Raw genomic sequence first — 21,511 nt, forward strand, 5'->3', positions numbered from 1 at the left:
CTGAAAAGCCCTTTAGGCACCTGATGGTGTTAGGGGGAGCTGTGAGGACGTGCTGCAGCACCCGCAGCTCTGGCAGGCCCTGGGGCAAGCAGAGGGGGGTTCGGTGTCAGCCCTGGGGCATCGTTGCCAGCACCACTCAGCACCCTCTGCTCCCTCCAGACACTCTGGCCTGGCCGTCTCACAGTCTCCTGCCCACGGCAGGGGAAGGAGGGCATCGGTTCGGGCAGATTTTCCCTATGGAGACAACTGGGTATGTATCTCTTTAGTTCAGCTTTCTGGGTGAAACGCTGTTTCCTCACTGATTTTGAAATGAAATATAACACCTTTTGCTTATATGAGCTTGTTGCTGGTGAGGTATGGCACCCTGTCTTGCTCGAATTTGCCAGAGGTTTAAGAGTCCACCGTCTCTCTCTCTCTTTCCAACCTAGCTCTGAAATTCTACTGTGTTGCAGCAGTCAGGAATGACACTGAGGTCTGAAATCTTAGGTCAAAGGCATGTCAGGTTGTAGTGTGTACCCAGCACTGGACAACGCTCTGCACAGGGTTTCTGCAGCTGGGTGACAGCTCAGCGTGGCTTGCTTTGGAAGGTTGGAATGAAGTGACTTAGAGGAGATTGCTTGATAGGTTTAACTGCCTTTGATCTGATCCTATGAAATCCTAATCTGTTCATATTTCCTGCTGGAAAATTAACAAGGAGAATACAGGAACAGACCTGCAAATTTTAAAAGAAAAATTATTACTTTGGTTGTTGTACTGCTCCTAGTTTTCCCTTTATTCTTTTCTTGACTTTTTAGTACTTTCTCAGTATCTCTACTCCCTTTAAATTTCCTGTTTTGTGCATTGTATTTGTATTTCCTTGCTCTTGCGATCTCTGCCATTGCTGGGTTTCTGTCCCCTTTCTGAGACCAGAGTCCTGCCACCTCTCTTCAGCTGTCTCAGCTCTCTGTGCCCAGGCTAAGCTGCTCAGGAAGACTTCCTCTCTTGTCTGCCAGAAGGACTGTGTCCTGAGACTGTGACTCTTCCTTGCAGGAAGAAGGGCATTTCAGACCTCCCAGAGTTGTCTGCTAACCTCCATGGATGAGAAAGGGAGCTGAGATGGCCAGTTTAAACTTGTAAAAGGCCAGCACTGGGTGTGATGGATTTTGTCCACTGGATCTCACTTTCTTGCTCATACAGAATATTTTGTACTAGAGCATTTCTCTCTCTCACATCACTGATTATGAACTATTCATGCATCCAATACTGAAGCAAGCATTCTTAAGTGTCTCTGTCCCTTGATGGTGAATTGTTGCGTTCCTGTGCCCCCCCAATAGTAATAAATATCTTCTATTTATAGAGCATCAAAGTTTCCCAAAGAGCCACCTTTGGGATGGAACATACCAACAGTTAGTGCATAGAAACCCTAGACAACAACTTAAGACATATGAATGTATCCACTTGAAGCTGAAAATGAGATTTCATTTGGCAGGAGATAATTGCAAAAGTTATTAATTATTATTGTTTTGTTTATGCAGCTCTAGACTAAAGAGCAATAGGCACTTTTAAAATACTACCAACAGTTAGACGAAAGCACAAAAGCATTATGATCATACCACAGTAATTTGCAGAAGGCAGAATGTGCTACTAAAAATCCTACCTTGGAGGTTTTCCCATCTAGGACTCAGCATAAGCTGATGAATAGTCCGTAATGCCAGAAGAGGAGAAAGCTAGCTTTTCTGTAGGTTCCCAGTGTAACTTGAGCATACAGTTCAGTTGCTCTAAAGCTAACAACGTGTCTACAAAGCGTGTTGTAGGTGTTTAAAGGTGACATCTGGAAAGAATTCCGATAGAAGTATTTGATATTAATCTCTATGTGTTTTACAGGGTGATTTTATTCAAATGGGCAGTGGTTGGGTTTTTTTGTCTTAAGCAAAAGGACCATGTGTACATGGGCCTGGATTTACAAATCATCATCTCTAACTGCAAGAGTAGGTATTTGCTCATTTTAGTACTGGACACAGTGGAAACCCCTAATATACTGAATGACTTTTAGTAATATCTCATGGACTTCACGAACTAATGTAGCTCAAATAGTAAATATAAGGACTGTGTGATTATATCTGAAGTATTTTGTGGAAGCTATGAGTCTGCAAATGATTTTTTAAGGAACTATGAAATTTGCTGACTATAATTTTTTACATTAATGCTAAAATAAATGGTAAAGCTGGGAAAGGTACAAAGGAAAATGTGAATAGGATACTGGAATCAACCATTCATTAACATATCTAATGTTGAACAGTGCAAAAATATTCTTGTTTAAATGTTTGAATTTTATGCATTTCTATTTACACCACCTGTTCCAAGGTCTCATTAGCATCCCTCCTGTGAGGACATCACAGATTCTGTCTTTGAAACAATAAGCAAGCAGAGAATGTTCCAGCTCCCAGTCGTGTCTGTGGAAGGGCTCCTGTTGACTGGAGCTAGCACAGCTGCATCAGCCAGGCTGCTTCTACACAAAACATCGATTTCCAAAATATCCAGCTCTCATGTGCCACTTTGAAATATCTGAGAGGCTACTGTCCTTCAACAGAGTTGAAATACTTAAATCAGTGGGACTTGTGATCCCAAATGACATGGATGCTGTTGAAAGTGTTGCCAGTCTATACATCAAACCTTGCCTCTTAGTTTGAGCCTGCCTGCATACACAGTCATTTTCTTAATGGATTTCAGATACACTTTGGAAGTGGGAATTACTGCTGTGTTTGGAAACAGCAATACTTTCTGACACTGACTAAAAGATTGCAATGAAATGCACTTTGAGCTTACAGTGCTTAAATGCTTCACCCTGTGCTCTGTATTGTGTGTAAACACTTCTGAAATCAAGCAGGATATCTGTATGACTGCCATTATGGATCTGCTTAAATTCTTGATTTTGCAAATTTGTTTAGTTTTATTCCTAAGAGAAGAGTCCCTAATCTCTGCAGGAAGATAATTAATCTCGTACATGTTTGGAACATTAGAATTTTCATCAGTAATAATTTTATTATTGGTTTGTGTTTGGGGTTTTTTCCCTAAAATGCCTTTGTAAAGTTTAAAGGAAGTCGGTTGTGGCTTTTTTGAAAAGACAATAGTTATCTCTTTATTCCCATTATATTTTTCTTCAAATATTTGACAGCATGAATTTTCTAATGAGTTTAGCAGACTACAAACCTTCAAAAAGTGCCTGAAGGCAGTGGTTTAAATGATCATAATTCAAACCACATGCCTTTTCCTTAAAGGAATGAGATTAAATAATTCCTTTGTTTGCATTTGTCAGTTTATTGATACCAGCCACTTTAGTACATTTGGTACCATGACCTTCAGTCCCAGGAATCACTTTACTGCTAAGAGTAATCTCTGATTACTTGGGACTCATCTGGTTAATCCTCATTAAGGGGATGTGACATAGTTTTTAGGCCTACGGGATTCCTAGGGGGCTCTCTGATGCTGTCTTCCTATCTACCTCACATACCTCACTGACCCTACTTTCTAAGTGCAGCTACAGGGAAAGTATGAAAATCCATCCCTAGTTGCCCAGTCCACCAATTCCCTAGCCAGATTTTGCCAAGGACGTTTTGCCCAGGTCTGTGTGTGTCAGCCAGCCTGGGTGTACTGCACGTGGGGGAGCTGGGACTAATTCCTGCAGCGAAGCAGCACAAACGAGTTCTGTTTCTGATTGCCCTATTTCTGTTTCCTCACTTTTCTGCAGCAGTTGCTTTCTGTTCCTCATTTGGCTCCTTTCTTCACAGTCATTATTTAGCACTGTTCTGCAGAGAAGCACATTTGCTATCTTTCAGACCAGGTTTTTAGCTGCTCTTGGCCTTCCTGTGTTTGCGCGAATTCCTCCCGCTAACATTGATAATCTCACTGCTTGTTAATCTTCCATTCCTGACATTCAGCAAAACCTTGAACAATTACACATTGGCTTTTTCTGAAAGGCTGGGTATAAACTCTAGTTCCCTCTCTAGTGCTTTCTGGTTTACTGAATGCCAGTTTTAGATTGCTTACTTTTCTTAAATATGACAAAGTCATATCTCTTTAGAAAGACGGTATTATAATTACTTGGATTACTGGAATGCGAAAAAGGCAAATAGCTATGTTGCTTCTTGCAGCTAATGGGTGTGCTCTGATCTGCTGGTGGACTGGAAGCAGGTTAGGCAATTGTGTTTGCTGTGGCTTGAATACTCATGGTAGCTGTTTTTCTGCCAAGACACGCAAAACTGAAATATTTTTCAAAACCTTCATGGTTTCCAGCAATCCTTTCCTGAGAAGGCTTCTGAGCTAGAAATAAAGTTGGTTTGAGAAGGAGGAAATGCAAATTTAAATTTCTTCCCTGTCTGATTCACATCTGGGCTGAAATCTTCCTCTGAAACCAAACTGGCCTCCCCTCACTGCCCACTGGTGCTCCAGTACAAAACCATGCAGGAAAACATTTTGCACCCCAGTATCTTCTGAACACATTTGCAGGACTCTGAGTTTTTGAGATAATGCAGGTATGTTTTGAAACTTCATCGACTGCCGAGGAATAAAATTATCATATTTTCTTCTGCTGTGCTTCACTCTTTCCTCTTCTTGGCCCACAGCAAGTGTATTCTACAAACCACAAAATGAAAACTCATGTAATTCAGGTAAACCCATTGGCTTATAACAAGTTTTAATGTTTTATTTCTCTCTTTACCTCTCCTCACCCAGAGATAAGCACACGTTTGAACCGCAGCTACCTCTGCAGTACCAGCTGTACTGCAGCATAACACAACTTCCTCTTGTAATGCAGCATACCACAACTTCCTCTTGTAAAACACTGGCATTTTCCAGCATCTGGAGGGAGTCAGTCCTGCACAGACTGCTCAAACCCCATCTCTCAGTTGTGAAGGAACCTGGCACATGATAAGGACAGTGGTTCTGTGGAAACTTCCATGGAAAATCATCCAGTGTGTTGTGTGAAATGTAAAATACTGTATGAAATCTGAATGGGGATGTGGGGGGCAGGAACAAAAATCATACTGTCTGGTTCATCTTGTCTGTAGTGGGGTGATAGAGTGCAAAGGACTCTGAGAACAGCCATGTGACACCTCTGGATTGACTAGACTTCTGGCTGCCTGTGCTCTCATACGATCCCCCTAAAAATAGCACCTTATGCTTCCCATCGTGGTTTTCCAGCTATTTTAATTAGCCTGTGGTCTCCAGTTTTCGCTTTGTGATTCGTAAATTGGAAATATTTACGCTAGGCTAGTAACTCCACATTCTTCCAACCTCTCCTTAAACTAGATGGATTACAGCTATGTTTATAAATTACCTAATGCATCTGTCCTAATCTCTCTAAATGCTGCTGGCTTCAACATAATAATGCGAACTAATTTTTAGATCACTCAGACTACTTACAGGTTTTTTTGCCTCATCTGATATGTCACAAATGGGCCCATTTCTTAACCTTTAGTTGAAAGAGTTGTTCTTGAGTGTCCTGGGACAGGCTGAACCTTTTCTGCAAATGGCAAAGTGCTGTCAGTTTCTGCTGACAATTCCTGATGAGAAGGGAAAGATTTCCAAGGTAAATCAGGTCTCAGATGGTAGAGGTACCTAACATGTTTTTGTCTATCTTAGTGCAATCTCTTTGAAAAATGGGCTCAGGTAGGACATTGCTTTGCAGGATTAATCTCTTACTTGTAGAATAATTTAGTCCTCTTCTGGCGTTTTGCATCTCCTGTAGTAAGTTTCTTTTCTGCCGCATCTGTCTTCCACTCTTTGTAGAGTGTTTAATAGTGAAGCAGTTATACAAAAGCATATTTTTGGGGTTCTGCAGATGTGATCACAGTATGTGGGATAGCTGTGTTACTGGCAAAAGCATAACTGCTCCTGACTGAAGAGTCAGTTTAATTATGGTGGAAATAAGTAGGATGAGTTTGTGACTGACATCCTTGCCAAAACTGTCACTGAGGCTGTGTTTTTAGGGTCCTTCTAATCTATATTCTGTTCTGGTGCAATGGCCAGGCACCTCCCACAGTTTCAGGATGAGTGTTCAGAGCTGGAATCCAGACAAGTCATTTCTGAGTCAGCTGAGTCTGGGTGCTATTGATGGCACAGCAGCAGGGAGAGGAGATCAGGAGATTAGAAATTCTTTTAAAATTGATTTTAATGTCTTATTCACAAATGGACAAAAAGTTGGTGGAACCAATGTCTGCCAGTGATCATAATGCAAACAAAGCTGAAATGTAGCAAAGTTGGTTGGTTTCATAAGAAATCTGATTTCAGAGAAGAAACATAGCAATTCTTTTTAAGAAATAATATCTTTTACTCTTTCTGAGGGCAGGATGAAAATAATTTTGTTATTGTATTATATTAAACACCATATTATAAAATTATTATGAAAGATTAAATTAAGGAAATATTTCTTTTTCTTGAACTATTCTGAAATTTATTCCAGAGCTTCCTTTTACAGAGACTTTTTACTTTGCTAGGCTTCATTCAAAGCTTCAGTAAGGACAAATAGAAAAAACTCTAAGGGCTTAAAAAATTTCTCTCCTTGTCAGAGCTTTAGGAGTCCCTGGAGCTGGGACTGACAAACTCCGGCTACTGATGAAGTTTGAACCCTAAGGAGTAGCCCTGGAGAGAGGCTGTGGATGAGTCCTGCCCTGGTCTCATTGCACATATTCTGCACAAGGGGTGGATAAGTAGCCCTTCCAGTAAGGTGGAGAAATGGCCCCAAGGGAAGAGGTTGTAGGACTGCTAATTGTTCTCAGGTACTGGGGACCTTTCTTTCTTCACCTACATCTCGGCTGGGTTTGTCAGGACAGAAGTTGGTTCAAACCAGGATGTGTAAGGGGCTGGGCCCAGAAGAGGACACAGAGAGAGAGGAGAAATATGGCAGAGATCTACCTGACATTTCCTCTAATATCAGGTGCAAAACAGCCTGTGTTGGCTAACAGGAGGTGCTGAGCAGAAAATGCAGCCTTGATCTTGTTCCCCTTTGTGAGAGAAAATACCTATAAGCAATACTTCCTTGCTTCACTGCCTTTGTTTGGTTAATATGACCCTGACGCTGCTCTGTCCAGCCAATGTTCTACACTCATCTGTCCAGTGCCCAGAGATCAAGTTATTCCACTCACTGTGATAATAATCAACAAAACATTCAATCTGTAGCTGCCAGGTAAGAATTGAACCTGCATTCCTCGGCTGGACAAAAAGTGCTGTAAGCAAACAACTGAGAACTCAATATAGTCCTATTGCTCTCATGGGTTTCTAAATAGACCCCTTGCTTGTTAGTACCATGAGAATTATAAACATTTACTTTCTACAACCAAAACAGTTTGATGTTTGCATTTTCCTAATCCAGGGTGATGTTTTCATTTCTGTTTATAATCAGTTCCACTTTTTGCTTTCCATATACCAGCAACTTTTCACATGTGACTCGTGCATTGACCCCTCGGGGTCTGCATACTGCTACTCTGGGATTTGCAGCTAAGGTAACAAAGGAAAAAAAACTGTCTCTTTCAGTAGGGCAGAGCTCCATTTATTTCCCTGGAGAAAGTGTTCAGGGATGGGAGACAAGTCAGAAAAAGCTGAAAGCTACTCCTCTTGCATAAGGCTTACATGTCTGTATTCTCAGCATTGCCAAGCATACAAAGTTTCAAGTGTGTGTGTATGTGTGAAAGATACATTCATTATACATACATACATTTTCCATTGACGTGTTTGTGGAATTTGCATACTCTTTTCATATAGATTTAAAATTTCAGTCTAAGTTACTCTCTACGAAAGTTCAGTGTGATCTCTTGTTGCTCTACACTCACTGAATGGAAGCAGCAGGAATTTTTGCTTTGTAAATTTTCTGGGAGCAGGATAACAACATCTAAGTTCCGCTGGATCATGTTTGCTGTGCATTATTCAGTAATTTTCCCCAGAAGTGGTTTTATTTTAATGACAGGCCATCTGATCCCAGAGTCTCATCTGAGCACTGAATTTGCAAGTATATATCTTTATTATCACCATATTTGAGTAAGGTTATCCCAAGGTTTGAGTCCTTTCAAAGCTGCAGTCTGTGAAGCACATTCATCATGATGAATTGTGTTAACCCCAACTGCTTTCATGTGAGAGGCCTGTTTTAGATTTACCAAACAATCAACCACCCTTCCTGCACTAGCAGTTACAATTTCCATAGGGGTCTTTCTAGTTGTGATTCAGCCTCTAATCAGTTCACAAGTTCACGAGCTTATAGAAAGCAGGGCTATACCTGCCTCACTTCATAGACAGCAAGGATGGGTTTATTTTTAGCACAAGTATTCCAGAAATACATTCCACTCCTCTTTAGAAATGTGTGGGAGAGACAGGCACATATACAGACAGTTTTGCCTACATCAGTGGCAGTGGGGGCCTGAAAACTACTTTTCCACTGTCTGTTTTAATCCCAAACTTGTTTTTTTTCAGTATGCACCTGTTCTCTCCAACGTCAGAGTTCATAGGTACCATGATTCATGATACACCAGACCTTTGTGCATAAGTACTCTTACAGGTGGAGGACATGGGAAACTGTTGGAACTGTGTAGTTCCAGGCCAGAACTTAGTAGAAGTTCCCTGATGTTTGGTAAGACCAGCATTCAGCTTGGACAGTGTCAGAAGAAACACTTGAACACCAAAAGCCCAGACCAGGAGTTTAGGAGAACGGTCTTCGTAAAATCTTCCTGCTGGTAGCTAAAGTGAACAATACACTTCTCTCAGGTGGGGAATTCAAAGCTGAAGATTGCTTTGGAGAAGGCAGGTCGTTGTCCCTCCAAGGAGGGATAGGCCTGGGCTGCTCTTGGATCTCAGGGACAATTAGTTCATCACAAGCGTCCTGGTGCTTGGAGATTCTCAGGCAGCAGCTACTGTGTGGTTGTTACCTTGTTCATGCTGTAGCAATGTAATTAGCAGCCCTTTTTAAAATGCAAATGACACTGGGCTCATGTGGAGTCCTGCTCTGTCATGGAAGCAGGAGTTGAGCTGTAATCACAGGAGGTCCTGCTTCTTATTTTGCTGCAGGCTGTGGTTCAAGTCCAATGTGATGCTGAGCCTCAGTAGAGTCCCATGACTTCAGTAAGGAGCTGTATGCACCAGTGTGGCCCAGGGTGCAATCCATTGTTTAGATGTGCAGTACAAAAACTTAGCTTGTTGACTTCATGGCATATTTCCCCTATTATTCAACATCCTATTGCAGTGTGCCAAATGAAACCCAATGCCAGCATGTATCTCCCAGGAGGATGGCTGATCTTGTTTGCTTTGGAAGGACTGTGGAATGGGGTCCTTACTCCAAGAACACTGGCTACATTTGTCCAGCCTTGATGATGAAATGAGCTATTTATGAAAAAGCACCCATAAGACAGTAATGTGTTGCTTGTGTGCAGACTTACACAGTATTTTTAGTGGTGACCTTAATAAACACTTTGACTCACACCTGTAGGCACAAAAATGCAGTGCTCTGAGGTTTGATTCATTGGCAGTAGTGAGCCAATTGCACAGCACTGTTTTCTGTATTAGTTATCTCTGAAGCACTACCAGTGGCGAATCTGAGTGTAAAAATAGCTGATGACTGTTTGTTTCATCTGTCTGTTACTTGACACCGCATGGTTATTCCAATACGTATGTTTGCCTCTTCCCCACCATGATCTCCGTTTGGTTTCCCCTTGCCTGATAACTATTTAAATACATTTTACTAACTTCGGATTCCTTGCTCATTTCACTTCACCTGGCTGGGCAGGTCTGCGAGGGCTCAAGGGTTAGCTCCTCCACTTTTGCTGTTTTATTTATTTTTCAGTCATCATTTTTATTAAGATAACCATGTTCAGAAGAAGAGTCTGCCACACATAAATAATGGGAAGTGCTAGTAGTAAGCAGGTTGCTGTAAAACTTGCTGGGGCTTTGACTTAAGGGAAGAAAGTGCAGCCTTGTGCTATCCCTATCAGGAAGCTGGAGCACAGAAGGTAAGAGAGAAGCATATGGATGTTTTTAAAACAAGGAAATTGTTAAGGAATGGTGGTTTCTGAGCATGTGAATGCGTGTGCACTCAAGGATCAGTTGTGTGATTGATCAGGTAAGAGAAATCAAACAGCATTTAAATATTTTCTTTAGTGATTAGAGTTGGAAAGTCCTTTTGTTTTGTCTGGCTTTTTTCTGCTCTGAGAAATGCAAAATTGTCTCTGAAAGTTTGTGTGTGGAAAGATTTGTATGCAGTGATTACTGTTTATGATATATAATTATTTTATAAAGGGGCATGATCTTCTTAAAAGACCACTATTGCTATGAAGCTCCATTTAATTGTCTGGTGCACTGTTCTGTAAGTAACTTTAAGCAAATACATTGATTGTATTTTCCAGATGATTACTGCCTACAGATAAACTACTTTTAAAAACTTTTGTGATTTGTATAGGGGTCTGAGGCATTTTTGTTTTCTTTTTTGGAATAAATAGGAATAAAATAATTTAAATATTTTATAGAAAGCAGTTAGTATACTACAGAATCTGAAAAAGTAAAATAATTCAAATACTTAGTCAGTGCTAAGAGGCCACTATAAATGACTGTGACTATGACTTGTATCCAATTTTAATCGCTGGAAAATTTCTTAAATGGCATAAGCTTTTCTGCCTCCAGTTGTTGCAGAACTTAATCTGCTATCCCAAGGAACTGGATTTTATTAGCCTAGCTGCAGAACTGAGAAGCAAAATAAAACCAGAAATAATTAAAATTGAGCTCGAGAAGACAAACTGGTTATGCTTTTTTAAATGGCCTGTGAACAGGCAATGTGATTAAATCTGAGTAAGGAAAAGTTTTGCAGCAAAAGACCAAAGTGATTGGTTCACACTGACTTCGTACAGTATCAGCTATAGGGCTCCTCAGTGGTCCTCTGACATTGCTGGGACAGAGGCTGGGGAGAAGGAAAAGTGAGAAGAGATAAGGACAAATAAGCTTTCTGGACAGGATCAAAGGCTATGGCTCTCTACCTTCACTTCTTCGAGGAACTGTCTGTGTGAAAACAAATGCCCTCAGTTAAATGCTTGAAGGATGAGGTCTGTGACAAATCCTAACAAGTAAAAGATTCCCAGTACATTGGAGCCCCAAACCAACTACGTTTCTCCATCCTTCCACGCTTGTCACTAGAAAGGTATTTATATACATATTATCAACTTAGTTACCAAAACAGTTGTAACAGGGCCTCTCTGGTGAACTCGAAACCGCAGTTGGGTGGAGGTATGCAGGTGTAATTGCACCCCAGCACTGCAAACCAAAAGCACACAGAAATTTTGCTCTGTAGCCCCTTATTCCTACCTGCTTCTCTGAAATGCTTGTCTTGCTTGTACTTGCATTACTAGACCTGTGCAAAATGTCCATATCCCTCCAAGACCAGGGAAAAAGCCAACTAACCCTGTGAACCATGTTGGGAGAAAATACCACTCATCCATATCAGTCTTTCTGTTCTTTAGTCCAGCTGAGTTTACAGACAGGGAAAGTTGCTGGCAGAGGCAAAATCTGCAAATGGTTTTTAGCTGCAGGCTTCACTGTGCTGACTTGCCTGCAGCCAGGGTGCCAGGTCACACAGAGCTTTGTCTACTATAAGCAAGTGGGTGAGTTCATTGCTTTTAGAGGTAGTGTGCATTGCTTGAGGTAGTGTCACATTTTGGGATCATGTGTCTGTGAGCCAGCTGACAGGTGTGTGGGGAAAACGACCAAAGTGGGAGCTGCATGTATGCACTGGTAGGGAAACTTTACCCTTGAGAAAAGGTTGATCCTCTTCAATCAAACCTGCATATGTTTTTGGACGGGTCAGTGATTGCTTACACATATATATCTAAAGTTGTGTGTGTGTATATATATATATGTATATATGTATGTATGTATGTATATTTGTGTGTGCATGTCAAGCTTGCTGTTTTGTGACTGTCTTGGTGCTTGCCAGGTTTTTATGGCTCTCAAGTGTGTGTGGTGGAAGAGACTGCCACCAAGACCCCTGTCCTTTACCAGCCTCAGAGAAACTGAGGAGCATTGAAGCCGTAAGAGGACAACCCTTACACAGAAGTAAGGTTTTCTCTTCCTTGGGTTTCCCTGCCAAATGATCCTCTTTGGACAGGAATAAAAATCAGATATTTAATTACAGTCCTAGGTTTCTTTATCATCCATCTCCTGTGCTTGCAAATAACAATATACAAGAAGGCAGTAGCTAGTAATGATTAATCTAAATCATCTGGTAACAGTCAGACCAATCTTTTTATGAGCCAAGCAGGTCAAATAGGGATGCATCTTTATTTTCAGCCTCTCACATAGCTACATCCCATTAATTTCAAGGATGCTTTCCCTGTTACTTATACGCTTATATGCCACTTATATACTTGTATGCCAAAGGGTGTTTTGGGGACTATCATAGGACTATGACAGTCAGGTACACAAAGGCTACCTAATTCATACTTTCCACTTGGAAAAGATAGATATGAAAATCTCTGCAATTTTTTGAAGAATCTCTAAAATACATGTATGTGGTAAATATTTGGCTACATCTTAACATGCAAAGTCAGCAAAGAGTAGTGTCCAGCAGTTTGCAGCTTCTACAGGTCCACAGTCTCAGATGGACCTATATCATCTTTACTTGGATCAGACATAAGCTCTCATACCTTAAGGCCAGCTTGGCCTACCTGTCAGCTTCATTATAGACCCATGTACAATTTTGCATGCTTCTGATGGCTTTTGTTCTGTGTTCTGTTGATACTTAGTTCATATGTGTCCCTCTCCCCATCCTTTGCATGTTTTCAAAGCACAGGGCTCTGTTGTGCAGAAACTGGATGCTGGCACAGAAGAAAAAACATACTCAGAGGGAACTGACCCCTGCAAGCTGCATCCAGGGTTTGTGCTGAGGCAGTGGGGCAGCATTACTTATCATGATGTTGTTGTTCACTGAGACTCTTTGTTTTGACTGATCTACTTTGAAGTAATGACATTAGGACTCGGTCTGTTTCTCCAAAACTGAGAAATTATTCTTTGCCCATGCTTGTGAACTGAATGAAACCATAGACAAGTAGCTAGAATTGCCACTTTGGTTATGTGGGAGAACTGAGGAGAAGGGCTGGGGAAGAAGTAGCTGGTGATAGCCTGATGGTGATGCTATTGTCTGCCTGCAAACTTCTTCAGAGGGTCTGGGTGGTCTGGAGAAGCACTGTGATGACAGCATCATTGAAGTTGCTGAGGGAATGACTCAGCCAAAGTCATCAGCGTATCTCTTTGGGAAAAAGTGTGGATTCTGATTAAAACTCCTGATGTTTTCCTTTCAGTCTTTTGCATATATCCTTTACAGAATCATTGCAAGAAACACCATAGCATGCTCATTAACTGTGAAAGAATGAGGAATTGCCTTGGGGACACACTATTTAATCATAACAATTAATCAATCTCTGAATAGGAAGAGGGAGTCTGCATTACCCAGGGCAAAATCAAAACAACTCCTGTGCACAGTGAAGAGGGAACTGGAAGGAGCTTCCATCTTGCTCAGGGTGAGATTTTTCTCCTGGCTTTGCTCCACAAAAAGAGGGAAGTAGTATGGCCTCCAGAGATACCTGGGGGCAAGGGTGAGTGGGCTCTCCCCTGCTGTCCCTCTCAGAGTCCTCCCATAGGTGTGTAGCTGTCTCATGGCCATCTTCCACACAGCAAGCAAAAGGCAAGCCACAGCTTTTGTCCTTCAACCTGAATGGCTCTGCTATAATCACAAATGGGAAACGCTTTGTCATCAGAAGAGAAATGTTATGTGAAAGGATGGTTATGTGCTTGAGTCATATGCTCTGGCACGTATGTGTGTATTACCCTCCTACCCACACTCCCAAGAACAAAGTTCTTTGGACTGCATTTGAAAGCTGTAGCAAGATGTAAGCAAGAAATAGCTCCATTCCTGCAGCCTGAGCCAGAAAATTTTGAAAACCAAAGCCTCCACCTTCTCCCTTACTTCTGGTACACATACCTATTTGTCTTTGGTAACATAATACAGGTATTTCAGGATATTGCCTGTCCCTAAATTCTGTGGAATTCAGTGGGTGAGAAGACTACTTAGAACTTGGAACAATTATGAACCTAGCATGTAAAAGTGGCTTGAATTTTTTTCTTTATAGAAAACAGATCTACAAAATCTTTGTCCAAACCTTGAAGGTATCCAGAAGTTATAAAGGAAAGGAGTGAGATTACCGGTAAAAGAGTAATACTTGTTTTCTGCAAGCCTGTTATTTCCTGAGACTCTATCCTGTATGAGTGGGTGTGGGTCAGACTCTCCTTGTCAAGAAGCTTAAATGTAAGCTTGAGTGTAAACTTGACAGTGCAGATGGTATTGGTGTGCTGGGGCGGACGAGGAGAGGGCAGTGTAAGTGGGGGATGGTTTCAGATTCCCAAGTCTGGAAAGAAAAGTGAGGCATGGCTGGTTGCTAGCTGCAAATTTCCTTGGGTAGGTCACAGAGGAGAATACACCTGCTTCCCTCTTGTGTCTTACATACTTGCTGGTATCATTACAATTTTCCCGTGACAGGGGCTGGGACTGTGTGGCGTGCTCCTGATTACAAGGCACCCAAACCATTACATTTGTTTTCTTGTCCATGTATTTTATTTCCCTTCCCCCTCTGTCATCTCCCATCTCAAGGCATTACAATCCCGTGGTACTCTACAACTTTCCCTCTCCTGTGGGAAAGTCTCTCTCCCATTCAGGAAGTGAAAACTCAGATTTCATCATCTAAGCTTTTCTTGAGACTGAATGGAAGGAGATGAATACTTGTCTCATCAGCCAAAATCCTGCCAGTGCTCAGCGAGGGGGCTGTACCACTGCAAAGTCAGTTGTCACCATGAACTAGTGAGGAAGGTTTGAGTTTTAATGATCTCAACAAGATATAGCACCTGAGGCAAAGCAGATATCTTTGCAGTTAGTCACCTGCAAATCTGGACAGATTTCACTTTACAATATAATGTCGAGCTACAGCACTATACTCAGTTGAAGGTGGGGGTTTTTTTGCAGAGACTAAAGTACTATCACTTATGAAAGGTAGTGGGAAGGAATATTTTTACCTTAACTGACAAAAGTTAAGCTCTTCTTGTGCGATTCAGAAAACTTAGATTTGGTTCCATGCCCTGCCACAGATGTCCTGTTTGGTCTTGAGCAAATCAGTCAGTTGAAGCTGGGCCTTAGCTGCTGATCTGTAAATGAGACAGAAATCCTCCTTGCAGTAGGAGAGTTTATAAAGATAAATAGCCACGAGGTGTTCATGTACCATATTGCTGGGGAGCTGTATAAATATCTTGGTGTATAGTGACTGACCTAGTTACAGACAGTGGCCTTTTCCAGGCAGACATTTAATGCCAAGAAGTGCACTGTTTGGGTTCAGTTGCTTAAATGTCACTTGTCTGTGCTGACTTTGGGTCGTGGGAGGAGCACTGTCCCTTTGACTTGTGTTTCTCATGGACTTGTGCTGTTTGTCAAGTGCTGCACCTGCCCTTTGCCTGTGTTAGTCATGTGCTCTGTGCCTTTGGCTTCCCCTGTCACGTCTGCATGTTACTGGCTCTTCAAAGGCAGTGAACAGGGCTCATGTGATGGAAGGGGTGAACAGGAGTTACAAGAAAGCCTCAGTCCAGGTACAACTCTTTCTGAGAGACATCTCCTTCTTCCAGACTTAACAGGCCTGTTTGCAGGATGGGGCATTTGGAGGACATTGGGAAAGGCAGTCCGGAGACCGGCTGGAAATAACTGTTGGGTCCTTGCCATTGAACCAGAAAGGGAAAGGTAGAGACACTTGCCATGATTCTCCATAGCTGTCGCAAGCAATCTCTGTTCCTCCCATTTTTCTTCACGTGAGGTCTTCATCTCCCAGTGCTTGAAGCTTTGTGGTCTGAGCTGAAGAGGTAAGCGTTTCAGCTGGGGCTGGAAGACATTCACATCCTTTGGGGAAAGGACACAGAGCAGGACACATAACACATGGTCGTTAGCTAGGTACACTCCCTCCTTGCATTCATACTTCCACCAGGTTGCACTGACCTTCCTTGAACTGATGAGTCCCTGGTTCCAACTCCCATGGCAACAGATACTGTAGCTTCAGTAGAGCTCACTGGAAGAAAAAGACTTCAGCTCTTTTCTTCGGGAAAAAAAAGTGGTTTGATTAAACAAATAAAATCACAATCATATTCATTTTAATGACATTTCCCCTAGAGAGATAATTGGAAATTTATGGGGTTTATAATTTGAAATATTTACTTAGGGAAATTTCAAAACAAGATCACACTGTTGCATTATCATCAGAGTATTGTTTGACATAGAAAATAAAATGAAAAGTTTCAGTTAAAGTTAATTAGCATACACCCTTTCTGATTTAAGGACAGTAATAACATAGTATTTTAACTATTATAGTATATTTACATGTTATTTCTCATGGTCCATAGTGTAAAAATAATCTAAATAATCTAAAATTAAAAGATTTTTTTAGTTTTAAATGAAATTTTGAAATTTATAATTTAATTTCTCTTCAGAATCTTTATTCCATGTAAAATTTCAGAAACTATCTAAATGAGAACAACATCCCCTAACACATACACAAACACATTTCCAAAGGATGATATTGTCCACAGGATGGCAATACAGATTGGCAGCCAGCTCTGTTCGTCCAGTCTGGGACTATTGCATGTCTGGGACCATACCATGTTTGGGACCACACCACTCTTAGGTCTAGGTATTCCAGTAAATATTGCAGAAAAGAGGAAAATTACTTTATCTCAAATGCACTGCTATTGTCAGCAATGAGCGACACAGGTTAGAAAAGCAGAATTATCTAGAGGACACGATTTGGTGGCCCAGCAACGTGGTATTAGTTCCACATACCTTTCCTTTGTATGTTGGTCTGAATTCCTCATGGGGGTGAGGTTTGGCTCTTCACAGCTGTTGAATTTCACTTTCCTGTGGTTACAGTTGCATATGCAGCTTCTGGATAGTGCATCAGTGTTGGCTTAGGAAGTAGATGTATTCAGAGTCACCAATTCTGTTCTGTTATTCTGCTGACGTCAGTAAAATGACTCTAGATTTATACCAGTGTAACTGAGAACAGAAGCTGGCCCAAAGTCAAGAACAGTCTCTCCTCTTCTCTGGCCCAGAACAAGCTGTTCGAGACACAATTGCCAGACCAAATCCTCAAGAGGAATGGACCCAGTCTACCATACTGGTTTGATAAAGACAAATGGTTCCTTCATCTTGCTTTCCAGTGCAATGATCAAAAATCTGATGCTGGAATAGCTGAGGTCAATAGCAGGAGAATTCACTTTGGCTTCCCCTTATGACTGCAAAGCATAGGTGCAAGTGATCTTGGATGAGGGAAATGGAGGCTTGTGCTAATAGCTTTAATTTTATGGCCATGGCAATCCAGATGTTGCCTTTCTTGATAGTTCAGGGAAATGTGGCTTGAACACCACTGACTCTCTTGGCAGGCAGCTCCCCTCCTCATTGAGGGTGTTGTGATCCTCCCTCAGGTCCATATGCCCCAAGGGCTGCTCAGAGAAGTCGTGTACCTGGAGCAGCCCAGGCATCAGGACAGATCAGAGAGCATTTTTCTCTGATACAGCCCAATATGACCAGCCCACACACCCTGGCAGTCCAAGCAGCCTCACACGAGGGATGTTCAAGTATTCTACACCAGACCACAAGGGTTTTTCGTTAGTTCTCCTGGACATCCTTCTGGCTCCTTGTCTCTGGTAGGGACTCACATCCTGACACCTGACACTTAATTCCCTGACACCTTCTTATCTGTTTTCCTTCTTATCTGCGCAATGAAGACATCAGTGCTGTGATCATTGACCAACAGCAGCATCCTCCATAGCCATTCATGTGCTGATCACTGCAGCCATGCAGGATTTTTTGGCAATATCCAAGAGAGCTCACTGAGCCAGCCCCACTCAGGCTAAGGAGGAGCTGCCATCGACTGGGAGCCTTGTCTCAGCCTGCTGACCAGGCCTGTTTCCATCCAGCCCTCTCATCTGATTAGGAACTCCTGTGTGTGCCATGAACAAATGTGCACCTATGCAAAAAAGTCACCAATTCATTAGGGATTCTCCTATTTCCCATGGTAAGAAGCACTAACTATTCATTGTCATGATGAGCCCCTGGAAACCCAAAGCAGCAGCATGTGTGGAAGTAGAGCACACTGCTGAATAAACCTCAGCCAGCAGTCACCATAGGGCTCTAAGTTTTGGGCTGGAAGTGTGGATGGATGCTATATAGAGAGCACCACATAAAAAAAAATCAGCTCACAAAGATTAAAAGACATCTTTCCTCCCTTTCCCTTCTCTTCCCATTCTCATGGGTAGTGCAGTGCTACTGACTTTAAACTGCTATGCAACTCCCAAGGGTGCTGCCAAAATACCACTGTAGTGTCTCATGGCACAACACTTAAGCCAAATACCACCCCAAGGGGGTGGGGGAACCAACTGGCCCTTTATATATTGCAGCAGCAGTGATGTCATACACTCCAGCCAAGTTTGCTGGTTTGCCCAGCTCCTGTCTAGTGAAAAAAAAGGTTGACATTCAGTCTGTGCCAGGCCAGGAATAGTCTGTAATTTAACCTCCTCATCACAACTTGCTATGTACTTAAGAGAGACACTGAAAAAAGCCTCCTATTTAAAAGAGAGGGGAGGTTGGTTTCTGATTAGGCTGCTTGAAATGTGTGTGTTCCTGTGAGCTTTTTCAGTCGCTCATATCAGATGATGCCTATTGTTAACCCCTCACACATTCCTCAGCATTTCCAAGCAGTTCCAAATGCCCAGTATTGCTTTCCTCTGTCTTTAAAATAGACTAAATTCAGACATCCTTAAATATTTGAACTAGCTGAATCCTGACCTGACCTGAGCTCAAACACTGCACCTTGCTTGCTGGCTGCCATGTTTGTCCAGAAAGGTAAAGAAATGGGGCTTTACCAGGTTATTAAACCTGGCATGAACAGCTTCTTTGCCTAGTTCAGAAGTTGCTGTCATACCTATACAAGGGATAGCTAGATCAGTACAGTGCTGCTTTTTCCATCCAGTCCCAGTAATGATCTACACCTTGAACACTTGGTGCAGATACAGATTTTCTAGCTTGAAACATTACGCTGCCCAAGTACAAGTATTGTGTCCAGGCAAGACAAGGATCATCACAAGGGTTTCAGAGTCAGTGACAGTCACTATTCTTTTCTTGATCAGTGGCGCCTAGTTGTTTTTGTAACAGTGACTCCATCTAGGAAAACAATTTCCATCTAGGAAAATGTTCATAGTTACTCTACTCACTTTTCAGCAAAAGTTCTCAGTTTACAAGGGACAGTATGTTTCTCCAGACCTCTATCCAGGAGATCTGAAAGGCAAGCTTCCTCCTAGTTCAGGCACCACCTAAATACCAATAAACATTGTGCTGCTGTAATTTAGTCAGCGGCTTGTTGATGAGTGAGCAGAACATAATCACCATCTCCCGCAGCTGTGTTGGTTTTGCACAGTTAAGAGTACCACAGAAGCAGTAAAATTGAAATTTAACCTCTGAGCAAAGAACTGAGCACACATCTCTGAAGAGACGATGCCCTTTTACGTCTGTCTGCAGTCAGATGTAGCATTGTTTTTTGAGGTTTTTTCCTTTAGTTTTACATTTTTTTACCCAGACTTCTTAAGCAGACCACAGAAAGCTCTGATTGGTACAAGCTTATCCCTTAACACACTGATAACTGTCATTCCTCAGGTAAGGTCCAGCAGACCATCACAGTGGGTGGGCCCTTGTTGCCACTTTTGCCAGTAGGTTTTTAATATCGTGAGCTGACTCAAAAGTTTCCTTAGAGAAGACTGTGCTATTTGCATTACCTCAGGACCAGGCAGGAAATCAATATATTCTTGCAAAGATTAAGCAAACTAGCCTGAACCTTGGGAGTTTCCACAGCAAAAGAACGGCAGCAATGTATGTTCACCATAGCTGAGCTTTCCTTTAGCATCTCCTGACTCTGATTCACTCATGGAAGCAAAAAGATGTTTTGTTTACTGCCCCTTACCATCCCAGCTGTCCACCTTTCCTCTTCTTTACCACAGTGACTGTGAAAACCATGGACTTTCAAACATCAGCTACATTAGTTCCCAGTCCACCAGATTGACGTCTGTATTTATTGACAGTAGAAAGTCATATACAGGTGGAGTGGAGGCACATATTTTCTTCTGAGTCCCTCTGAAAGGGTAGCACATCAGGGATGTAGAGAGCAGCAGGGAAAAAAATCTTCTGGCACAACCCTTCTTTTTAGCCAGGAGTTGTCACACAGCCTTTGCAATGGGCAGCATGCCAGGAAACCACTGCTCACTCAACTGTTAGTCTCTGCTGGGGCTACCAGAGTGTACTGGAGGTTGTGACAGTTGTTTGCTAGTAACCTGACTGCACTCCACAAGCTATCAAACCCTCCAGGTATTTGACTATTGTGGCTCTGGGATGGATAGCTGCCTGTCTTTTTGTAAGAAATCCTGTAAATCACTCCTTAAATGGTTGCAAAATGTGAACGAACAAATTAATGAACAAATAGGAGACAATCTTCAGATCATTCAAACAAATGTCTTTGTTTTCAAATTGTAGAGTTCACTTAAGACCAAAAAAATGCTGAAGCTCAGAAACATCCCGGGACACTACTTCTATCAAATTTACATCACTGGACTATTTCTACCTTCTCAGTAAAGATGGTTAGAAAAGAAGCCAAATACAAATATGAGAGTGAGTTCTAAAGAGAAGAAGCAAATTACGTGGCAAGTATGTACCTGTATTTTCCATTTTTATAATAGTTAAGGATCAAAACCAGGAGCAGGATGGTCTTTAATTTGTCTTGTCTTTTATCTTACTGCATTATACACAAAAATTGGGGGGGGGGAGGTAAAACTCACTTTTGAAAAATCTTTGTACAAAGTAAGATGGAGAAGCTCTGTTAAGCTTATTTTATTTCTGGTATAAATCTATTGTAGTTATGCATAAGTCATTGGAATTGCATGGCTGGAAAAACAGGATATAGATTCACTATGACACTTGGAGTCTAAAAATAGGTTGGCTGAGATTTTTTGAAATAGAAAAGGAAGGTGAGGAGTGTGTTCTTTTGAAAAAACAACTGAGCCCAAGTAATTCAGCTGATAAGCTGATTAAGCTCAGCTCTGACTTTTCATATTTTGACCAGCACCAATAGGGAAAAACAGACCCTTTCCAAGAGTCTCACTGAGATGGGCAAAGGTAGAATCATAGATTTGGACAGCTGGAGAGGCTGAAATCCAGATCCAAATTTCATTGCTCAATTCTACAGAGGATCCAAACTTGAGATGGAGATATCTTCCGCTTGCATAGAAGCTGCTACAGATGTGAACTGTGTTGTTTCAGCCCATCACAGGTTTGTAATGCCATTGTTTGAGAAAACGGAGATACAGATCAGACTCTCCTTAAAGAAAGAGTTTTAGACAGCTCTTGAGTATGCTTTTACACTGAGTCTCCTAGTAGTTTACT

At 41.8% G+C, this 21,511-nt stretch overlaps 1 protein-coding gene across 3 annotated transcripts in view; it reads left to right on the plus strand.

Moving 5' to 3' along the window:
• The window catches only part of CUNH10orf71 (chromosome unknown C10orf71 homolog), an 87,116-nt gene that overhangs the window by 58,492 nt on the left and 7,113 nt on the right, over nucleotides 1-21,511 (plus strand). For 2 of the 3 annotated variants that reach the window (XM_039380249.1, XM_039380250.1), the window contains exon 2: nucleotides 20,606-20,776. The gene's annotated coding sequence lies outside the window, so the exon portion shown is untranslated. Of the gene's footprint in view, nucleotides 1-20,605; nucleotides 20,777-21,349; nucleotides 21,399-21,511 lie in introns of those variants that run through there. The other variant, XM_027718326.2, reaches the window with a different exon arrangement.

Source organism: Pipra filicauda, unplaced genomic scaffold (assembly GCF_003945595.2).
Source record: "Pipra filicauda isolate LSUMZ 115617 unplaced genomic scaffold, ASM394559v2 scaffold190_size1978887_pilon, whole genome shotgun sequence".
NCBI classification, from domain to species: domain Eukaryota; kingdom Metazoa; phylum Chordata; class Aves; order Passeriformes; family Pipridae; genus Pipra; species Pipra filicauda.